Source organism: Propithecus coquereli, unplaced genomic scaffold (assembly GCF_000956105.1).
Source record: "Propithecus coquereli isolate 6110/MARCELLA unplaced genomic scaffold, Pcoq_1.0 Scaffold816, whole genome shotgun sequence".
Taxonomy (NCBI): Eukaryota; Metazoa; Chordata; class Mammalia; order Primates; family Indriidae; genus Propithecus; species Propithecus coquereli.
Genome location: NW_012154352.1, coordinates 246,060 through 254,051, shown reverse-complemented (window position 1 = coordinate 254,051; position 7,992 = coordinate 246,060).

Sequence of the window (7,992 nt, the reverse complement as noted above, 5' to 3'; positions counted from 1 at the left end):
AAAAAAAAAAAAAAAAAACCTAAAGATGTATTTTAAATGAAATATGTACCCTTGATTGTCCTTAACATAGCATTTTTTTAAAACAAGAGATGCAAAGTTATTTGTGTAACTAATTTTTAAATATTTTCATCTCTCTCTCTCTCTCTCTCCAAATGTAGCCACAAGACACTAAAAAGAGCCTGCAGCATTTGAGGATTTTTCAACCCATGAGAAGTAGCAAGATTTGGGATAGAACAAAACATGCCCATTGCAGAAACAAACATCGTAGTGTACTTCCAATGGCTCAGGCCAGCCTTTGAGCCAAGCAGAGATATAAGGTGTTTCTTATATCCCCTTAATATTTTTTTTTATTTCAGCATGTTATGGGGGTACAAATGATTAGGTTATGTATGATGCCCTTGCCCTCCGTCCCCCCCAAGTCCGAGCTTCAAGTGTGTCCATTCCCCCGGAGGTACGCATCTCACTCATTGTTTGTGCATATGCCCGTCCCCTCCTCCCTCCTCCCCCTCCCCCTGCCCAACATCTAATACATGTTATTCTTATATGTGCACTTAAATGCTGATCAGCTAATACCAATTTGATGGTGAGTACATGTGGTGCTTGTTTTTCCATTCTTGGGATACCTCGCTTAGTAGAGTGTGTTCCAGCGCTTTCCAGGAGTATATAAGAGGTGCTATATCACCATTGTTTCTTAAAGCTGAATAGTACTCCATGGTATACATATATCACAGTTTATTAATCCACTCATGTACTGATGGACACTTGGGTTGTTTCCACATCTTTGCAATTGTGAATTGTGCTGCTATGAACATTCGAGTGCAGGTGTCTTTTTCATAGAGCGACTTTTGCTCTTTGGGGTAGATGCCCAGTAATGGGAAGAAGTTGGAAATACTCTTCTAGACATTGGCCTAGGCAAAGAATTTATGAAGAAGACCCCAAAGGCAATTACAGCAACAACAAAAATAAATAAATGGGACCTGATCAAATTAAAAAGCTTCTGCACAGCCAAAGAAACGGTCACAAGAGCAAACAGGCAACCCACAGAGTGGGAGAAAATTTTCGCGAGCTACAAATCTGACAGAGGGATGATAACCAGAATCTATTTAGAACTCAGAAAAATCAGCAAGAAAAAATCAAACAGCCCTATCAAAAAGTAGGCAAAGGATATGAACAGAAACTTTGCAAAAGACAGAATAATGGCCAAAAAACATGAAAAAATGCTCAACATCTCTAATCATCAGGGAAATGCAAATCAAAACCACAATGAGATATCACCTATCTCCAGTGAGACTGGCCTTTATCAAAAAGACCCAAAACAATAAATGTTGGCGTGGATGCGGAGAGGTAGGAACACTCATACACTGCTGGTGGGACTGCAAATTAGTGCAACGTCTGTGGAAAGCAATATGGAGATACCTTAAAGAGACACAAGTAGAACCACCTTAATATTTTGAAATAAATACATAAATAGAGAGAGAGATGAGAAAAAAATAAATAACAAAGAAAGCCCAAACTCATTGAATGTAACTTTTGCTATTAGACACTTTGTTTTTGCATTTGAGGCAGTCTTGTCAACAGGTTCTACTGCGTCTGCTGATATTTTGTATTTATCATCTTCCTAGACTTTGGAAAACAAAAAAGGTTTGCCTGGACTGAACTTTGGTGATTAAATTCTGTTCTGTTTACTTCCTAGATCTCTCTCTAGAGTAATAATTTCCCTTCTCTCCATACCTATTCTCTCTCTCTGATGGAGCCTCCTCCCTAGCCTTCCTGCCTCCAGACTCAACTCCATCATTGTGCTACCATTTGCCAATTTCCATGGTGTAAATATCTCCCCATGGCTGGTGTGCAGTAGCACACCATTATAGAGTGTTTCCATCATATGCATGCAATAGTCATAAAGAATTTCATAGACAATGGCAAATATATATATAATAATTGGGAAGTGATGAATTTTGAGCATTTATTACGATTTTAAGGTCCTAGATTAATACTTTCTTACTTGCTTCATCTTCAAGCAAATTATTTGTCTCTAAGAACTTACTCCGGAGACTCTCAGATAAAAGAATCAATCTCCTTATTATCCTTATTTGCGCAAGACCTAGGTGTGCCATGCTGATGTTGGCACCCGGATGGGTACTAAGAATGACAGATTAACCTTCTCAGTTGTGACAGAAGTGAGAAGAGAGGGCTCAGTCCTAGATTCCTCTAGTTTATTTTATTGTAATTTTATACAGTGTACTTTTAGTAACAGCTGTGTTTTACAACCGGCTTGCAAAGGTTTTGAAAATTTGGTTCTTGTGAGTTGGTTGGAGCTGGTAAGGCATCAGCTCCCTCTGACGCATCCTCCCCCTGGTCACGACCGAGCTCATGGCCTTACCCCTTCATGTATTTGCTCGAATGTCTCCCCTTCTGAGAGGACTACGTGGACTCCCCATCGACAATTGCACCCACACTCCCACCCTGCCACACTGCATCCTTTGGAACTGGCTTTATTCCCCCCACCCCCAGCACATACCACATAAGTAGTTCAATAATTTAGCTTGTGATTTTTGTTTCTTGTCTGTCTCTACCTACCAAAACATCAGCTCCATGGGGGCATGGGTCTTTGGTTTGTGCACTGCTGTATCCCCGACACCTAGAATAGGGACTTGCAACAGGATAGGCAATTGATAAATAAATTGAATGAATTAAAATTTCTGACCATCTTTCAACCTGATTGCAATCCCTGCCTCTTGATGCTGCCGGGGGGACTTTCAGTCTGCTTAGGAGGGAACAGAGGGCATGAAAAAGTGAGACTTGCACGCCCAAATGTAGAGAACTGAAAGAAACAAGCATTGTATCTAATGGTGAAACACAGAAACATTCCCACTAACATCAGGAATGGATCAGAAACATTGTTGATAAAATCAGGAATGGATCAGAAACGTTTCTAATAAAATCAGGAATGTTAGCTCATTGCATCTCCTCTACATTTTACTGGAGACCCTAGACAATACACTAAGACAAGAAAACACAAGAGAGGTATGAGGACTGAACAAGAAGAGGCAATGCTGTCAATAATTCCAGATAATGACCGTATCTAGGACAGCTTTGAGGATCAGCTGACGATATGGATTTCCTCTATAATTATCCCCATGAACAGAACATAATTGGAAAAATACCACACTCATAAAAGCAACAGAAACTTACGAGGCATTTAAGTATAATACTAGCAAGAAATGTACAAGATGTTTATGAAGGACAACTATGCCATTGTCCTTAAGGACATAAAAGCATTTCTAAATAAATGGAGAGAGATTGCTGTATTCCTGGATACAAAGATATGAAAATGTAAACAAAAAAGAGTTCTTCCTAAATCAAACTATAAATTGTGTGTGTGTGTGTGTGTATATATATATATATATATATATATATACACACACTCTTAGAATAGTTCCAAGAATAGAGTAAGTGCTACATAAATCTCACTTGTTATTAACTACTACAACTATTATTACTATTATAATATAAATAGCATACTATAGATATATTATTAGCACCAAAATTATCTTAGAAAGCTAAAACAATTTTTCAAAAGTAACATTGGATTGTATAGGAATAGATATATAAAACAAAACATTACATTTTTTAAACGAAAGCATGTATTTTGTTTTGAGATGGGGTCTCACTATGCTGCCCCAGCAGGAGTGCAGTGGCTATTCACAAGCACAATCATAGCTCACTGCAGCCTCGGACTCCTGGCCTCAAGCAATCCTCCCACCTAAGCCTTCCAAGTAGCTGAGACTACAGGCATGTGCCCGGCTTGAAAAATGTAGCATTTTAAGTCAGTGGGGAAAGTTTGGTCATGATCTTGGGAAAGATCACGTTTGCTAAATGATCTTGGGAAAACAGCCATTTAAAAGTAAGTTAAAATATAATCTGAAATGTTCACACAGTGTCTAGATTAAAGTTTGAGAGGTCGGCGACCTTTTTCCATACATGGCAAGATCGCAGATATTTTCGGCTTTGCAAGCCACACATTCTTTGTCACAACTACTCAACTCTGCCACTGCTGCACAAAAGCAGCCAGAGACAACATGCCAACAAATGCGCATGACCGTGTTCCAAAAACCTTTTGTTTATAAAGTCAGCAGCAGACCCATCGTGCTGTGGTTTTAACCCCTAAACTTATAGTACGAAGGTATTAGAAGAAACCAAGGAGAATGTTTCTGACAGGAACAGTATTAAGGCACAAGAAGCAGAAAGAAAAAATGATTGGTAGACAAAATTAGTATTTAGAATCCCTAAAAAATGCCTGCAAATCAACAAAAACAAGACAATCTAATAGAAAAATGAGGAAAGGCTTGGAACAGGCATTTTGCAAAGAGGGAACCCCTATATTAATAGCTAATAAACAAAGGGGATTTCCAGCCCCCACTAGTAATTAGGGAAAAACAAATTAAAGCAACAACTGGAGACCGGTTGGCAACCACATTGCCAAAATTAGTTTCACACAGTCAAGCATTAGTGAGGCGAGGAAACAGACCGTCTGACACGTAGGTGCCGGAAGGGTAGATTCACATAGCCACTTGGAAGTTAATTTGGCAATTCTTCTTCAATTGAAGAATCACATCTCCTACGATCTGACCACCTCGCTACTTAATTTGTGTTTGATCAGATATTGCCTGTGTGCAGTAAAAGACATGAAAGGGTACATATTGCATTATTCCCAATAATGGTGACAATTTTGAAGCAATGGAGGTGTGTCTATTTGTAAAAGAACAGCTAAATATACACTAAGTATATTCATAATATTGAATATCAAGCTGACTTTATGAAAATGAGGGAGCTCTATGGCAGTGGCTCTCACCCAGGGTGATTTTGTCCCCCAGGGAACATTTGGCCACATCTGGAGACGTTTTTGTCATGACTTGGTAGAGAGACTGCTATAAGCACCTAGTTCATAAAGACCAGGGATTCGGCTGTCAGACATCCTGCTATGCGCAGCGTGGCCCCCAACACAAAGAATGATGCAGCCCCCAAATGTCAACACTGCCTGAGCTGGGAAACCTTGGTCTATATAAACTAACATAGAATTTACTCCAAGATGTTGAGTGAGAAACCAAGTTACAGAAACATGCCAACAGGAGAATCAGATCTGTATTAAACGCGCAGAAAATAATTGGGCAGTTTGTCAAAAAGTTAGTGCGGAATCACCATCGGATCCAACAGTTTCACTCCTAGGCATACACCCAAAAGAATTGCAAAGAATTCAAGCAATCTTTGTATGAACCGCTCAGTGTTCATGGCAGCACCATTCACAATAGCCAAAAAATAAAAAGAACCCAAATGTCTATGCATAGATGAATGGATAAAGTGTGGTGTAGCCACACGATAGATATTATTCAGCCACAAAAAGGAACGAAGTCCTAACCCAGGCTACACCATGGACGAACCTTGAAAACATCGTGCTGAGTGAACGCAGCCAGACTTTCACATAACATGATTCCATGTATGCGAAATATCCAAAACAGGTAAAATCCACAGAGCCAGAAAGCAAATTGGTGGTCGCCAGGGGGTAGGGGGAGGGAAAAATGCGGAGTGATCGCTCATGGGGACGGGTCTCCTTTTGGGGCGATGAAAATGTTTTGGAATTAAGGATGGTGGTTGCACAACATTGTAAATGCATTAAATCCCACTGAATTGGATACTTTAAAGTGGTTAATTATCTCATATGAATTTCACCTCCCAAACAAAGTGAAAAACAACAATAACGCACAACAGAACTTGGATATTTAAAGGGTTGCATTTGTCCACAGGCCACATGTGTAAGGATCTGAAAGGGTGCCCATCAAGCTCACCATCGCGGCATGCCTGGCTCTCGCCTTGTCTGTAGTCATTTCAGTTACTTAAGAAGAAGGAACAAATACATGTGTGTTCTTTGATTTAAAAAAAAATCTTTAAAAAGACAATGAATTGGGCAAATGACTCAGGTGGGGAAGGATGAAGGTGGGGAAGGAGGGAGATGTCAGGGCAGCCTCCCCAGGGGCCATGGCAGGGCTGCTCTTCTGTCAGTTTCAACAGCCGGGGCGATCCCAACCTTGCATTGGCCTCTGCTCATGACCTTGAGAAGCTCAGGTAATTGACTCGCCCCTGGCAGGCATGCAGGGAGGGAGAGTGAGGACACATTCCCTGAGGTCGCCTCCTTTCTGGCAGGGTCCCCAGAGGGCCGGCATCCCTGCGGCAGCGGCGAAGGCAGAAGGACCACAGCGAGACAGAAGGCAGTGGGCAGGGAGCTGAGGACGGATAAATAACCGTAGCCAGGCTCCGTCAAGCCCCCGGCCCAGCCGGTGCCTGTGCAGCCCACACCTGCGCCTGCACCTGCAGGGAACTCCAAACAACAGCCTCCCCACTGGGGTGAGGCAGAAACAGTGCAGGGCCTGGAGCCCCGGGTGGGTCACCTCCCCTCCCATCCACCTGGCCAGCAGAGACCTGGGGAACCAGCACCTGCCAGGGACTCAGAGAAACCACCTGTTTATACAAGTCTTCAGGTAAATTGAGTCTATAGGGGAGGGGGCGACAGACAGGCCTCGCTTTCTAACTCCAAGACAGTGTGATGACTACTTTGCAGGCTTGTTTGTTTAAATATTTGTTTGTTTGTTTGTTTTTGGGGTTACTGATGTCTTATGAGGTAGGTTCCTTGGACAGGTGAGGTAAAAAAGAACAGGCATGGAGAGAGGAGAGCTATTGCTCAAAGTTACTCAGTATGTCGATGTGATTTTAACTTCTTTTCTCCGTCTGTCCAGGCCAGAAGCCAATGGAAAAAGGATTGGGAAGAGGCAAAAAAAGGGAGAGACAAGGAGGATTCAGGATCGAGAGGCTCCAGCCACCTCCCCAGGGCAGAGAATCAGAGAGCTCTTGAGTCTCTGGGTGGGGAGCTGGACCTCGCTGTGGCTTTCCCTGAGTACCAGACAGTTCTCTCTCTCTCTCTCTCTCTCTCTCTCCCCCTCCCTGCCTCCCTCCCTCTCTCTCATTCTCTGTGTTTGGTTTACCTACAGAGGAGTCCACTAGGTGTTCTGCTGATAGACCAAATGCTCAGATCACTATTCCAGTCCCATGCCCACCATGATTTTTTTTTTTTTTTTTTTTTTTTATTTCAGCATATTATGGGGTACAGATGTTTAGGTTACGTGTGTTGCCCTTGGTTCCCCTCCCCCCAAGTCCGTGTTTCAAATATGTCCATCCTTTGGGTAGTGCGCATTGCACTCCTTGTGTATACAAATACCCGTCCCGTTTTGTTTTACTTCTAAAATGAAATTGATAGACTTTATTTTTAAGAGCTGTTTTAGGTTTATGGAAAACTGATCAGATACTACAGAGAATCTGTTAAAGCGGAGATGCTGGTGCATGTGGGTTTTGAGAAAGATTTCTCCAGACCAAGGTTAGGGTAGAAAAGAGGTTTATGTACATTTCCCTGGGGGGAGGGGAATAGGACCAGCATGGAGGTGGAAAAAGGAAGAATGTGCTGGCCCCGAAAACCAGCTACTGGGGCTTTTTAAAGGGGGTGTAACAATAGCAGGTACAGTCGAGAAGTTGCTGCATCTGCCCCTTCCTTTCCTCTTGGCAGCAGGTAGATAACAAAACTGCACGGATGTCAACGTCCAAGAGTTGGTTTCCTACCTTCCTTGGAGAAGGGATTGTCACAGGAGCTGTGACTCTGTCCTCCAAATATGGTTCAGGGTTCGAGCTCCCACCCTGCTATTCACTCAGGAACTCTTTGGCCTGTAAAAAGCAGATTCTCAAAAAAAAAAAAAAAAATTTGTAAGAGAGAGAGTCACATCTCTTTTCTGTTCTTTCGGCTCTTTCCAGAAGTTGTGCAAAACAGAGCTCCTGCAGGGCGCCTGTTAGCTAGAGAACTCATAGGGCCGATCTTTAACCGTTACTGGGGAAATTGTGGGATTGGGCATTTTCCTGTTATTTTTGCAGGACCGCCCCTTTCATTCCCCCTCC